Source organism: Microchirus variegatus, assembly GCF_963457635.1.
Source record: "Microchirus variegatus genome assembly, chromosome: 12".
Lineage (NCBI taxonomy): Eukaryota > Metazoa > Chordata > Actinopteri > Pleuronectiformes > Soleidae > Microchirus > Microchirus variegatus.
Window position 1 is genome coordinate 16,106,550 of NC_139813.1, and position 2,615 is coordinate 16,109,164.

A 2,615-nucleotide genomic window follows, 5' to 3' on the forward strand; every position below is an offset into this window, starting at 1 on the left:
ATCTATATCCCCCCGCTTATGTGTCCATTTTTTTTGTCCTTATGCAGTGTCTCATAAATGCCTTAAGTGAGGATTTTGAAATAAACACATGGGAATCATTTCATTGAATGTCAGACTTTGAGGCTGCTTTCTCCTCCTTCTGCACGCGTTGTTGACGTTTGTTTTCCACGGACCGTCTCGCACCGAATCTAATTGAAGCGTTTGCACATTAGCGTGACTCGCTTTACTGTGATGTGAAATGGATCATTCGCAGCAATAACACCCGCAGATCATTAATTACCCTCCCAACATGCTATTAATAAACAGATGGTCTTCAGCGTTGTTTTTTTCAGGCCAATAACGCACACATTCTGCTCATTATCATTACTCATGTGTTTGTTTCGTCTGTACTAGCAAATACACAAATATCTGTATATATATATATATATATATACATACATACATACATACAGTATATATGTGTACGCACACACATACATACCTTCAATCCACTTCAAGATCCTGTGTTTTCAGATGCGAGAGACGTTCTTCCCACATTGGTTGTAAAAAGTGGTTATTTAAGTCCTTTCAAAACATTCTGCTCATTCCTGCTCTGACCTCTCCAAAACATTTTCACCCAGATAACTGCTGTTCACTGGACATTTTCCCTATCTCGGACCATTCTCTGTTAATTCTAGAGATAAAAAATCCCAGTCCATCAGCGGCTTCTGAAATATTCAGAGTCACTTTAATCGATAATGTCATGCCCATTTGGATTTTCCCCATCTTGTCCACATTATTGGCTGATTAGATGTATGCGTTAAGGAGCAGTTGAAAAGGTCAACATGGTATAGTGTCCACTGAGAGCACATTTACTGTGTCTTGGTTTCATTCACAGTCCCCAGAATCATCTACAGACAGATTTTTAAATCGGCAAAATACTAAATGAATCATCAACTATTTTGATAATCGATTAATCCAGTGTTTTTAGGGAGTTGAAGTAAGATTTTCAGATTTTTCAGATACTTAAATCTGAATCTTTTCTGGTTTCTTTGCTCCAATATAAAGAAACCATTAAAACTGAATCATTTTTGTTTTTTGGACAAGAAAACAAGGCAAGACATTTGAGAACATCATCCTTTCCAAGTTTGAGAAACACTGATCAACATTGTATGACATTTTATGAACCAAACGATTACTTGATTAATCGAAGAAAAACTAGCGACAGATTAATGGAATTATGAAAATAATCGTTAGTTGCGGCCCTAGATTTGGTATTGACATTGACATATTATGGTAACTTACATCTTTTAGAGCCTTTCGTCTTTTAGATCTGAACAAGCTTTAGCTTTAGCTAGCTTTAACCAACTAAGCTAATAGGACGCATATGTAGGGCCCTATGATTTCAGAGATGTGGAAAACATGTGACGGAATCACAGAATTTAACAGTTAAAATTAACCAGTGAAAATTGAATCAGCCGTTATACGGAATCTTGCGGAATTTGACATGACTTTTCTGAAAGCTGAGACGATAACGGCATTTAAAAAGTCTGGAAATTCCAAGCTAACTCCTAATTCTTCCACTGCCCTGCTTGTGTTTTAGAAGTGTCCTTGCTCCAACACACCTGATTCAAATAAATTAAATATTATTGATATTAACATATTACGGTAACTTACGTACATCCTTTGGAGCCTTTTTCGTCTTTTATTTCTGAACAAGCTTTAGCTTTAGCTAGCTTTAACTAACTAAGCTAATAGGACGCATATGAAGGAACCTATGATTTACGGAATGTGGAAAACACGCAACGGAATTGCAGTAAATTTAGATTTTTCTGAAAGTCTAAGCAGCCAGCTGAGACAATAATGGCATTTAAAAAGTCTGGAAAATTCCAAGCTAACTCCTAATCCTTCCACTGCCCTGCTTGTGTTTTAGAAGTGTCCTTGCTCCAACACATCTGATTCAAGTAAATTATATATTATTGATATTGACATATTATGGTAACTTACATCTTTTGGAGCCTTTTTGTCTTTTAGACCTGAACAAGCTTAAAATTCTGAACTGAAAACTGCTCAATAATAACCAACTAAGCTAATAGGACGCATATTCAGGGCCCTATGATTTCCGCGATGTGGAAAACATGCGACGGAATTGCAGAATTTAGCAGTAAAAACTGAATCAACAGGTCACGTCATTTAAAAAGTCCAACTCCTAGTCCTTCCACTGCCCTGCTCGTGTTTCAGAAGTGTCCTCGCACCTGATTCAAATAAAGGGCTCGTTAGCAGGAGTCTGTTGACGAGCCGATCATTTGAATCAGGTGTGTTGGAGCGAGGAGAAACATCTACAAAAACAAACGCAGGGCATTGAGAAACCCTGTGTGAAACCGCAGCCCTGAAAACTGAAGCAGAAACAGAAACAGAATTAAACCACCATTAGAATGAGTTACACATGCTTCTCCTCTCTGTAATATGTCAAAATGACGGCTGCATTAGACCAAAGCCGCTGTTGCTGCTGCTGTAAATAAACACAGTGGTTAACGAAAGAAATGACTCAACTGCACCATTAACTGACGACTGACTGAGAACCACAAGGTCGTCTCATTTCAGGATTTATTTTTTTTTTTGCGTCAGGACAAACA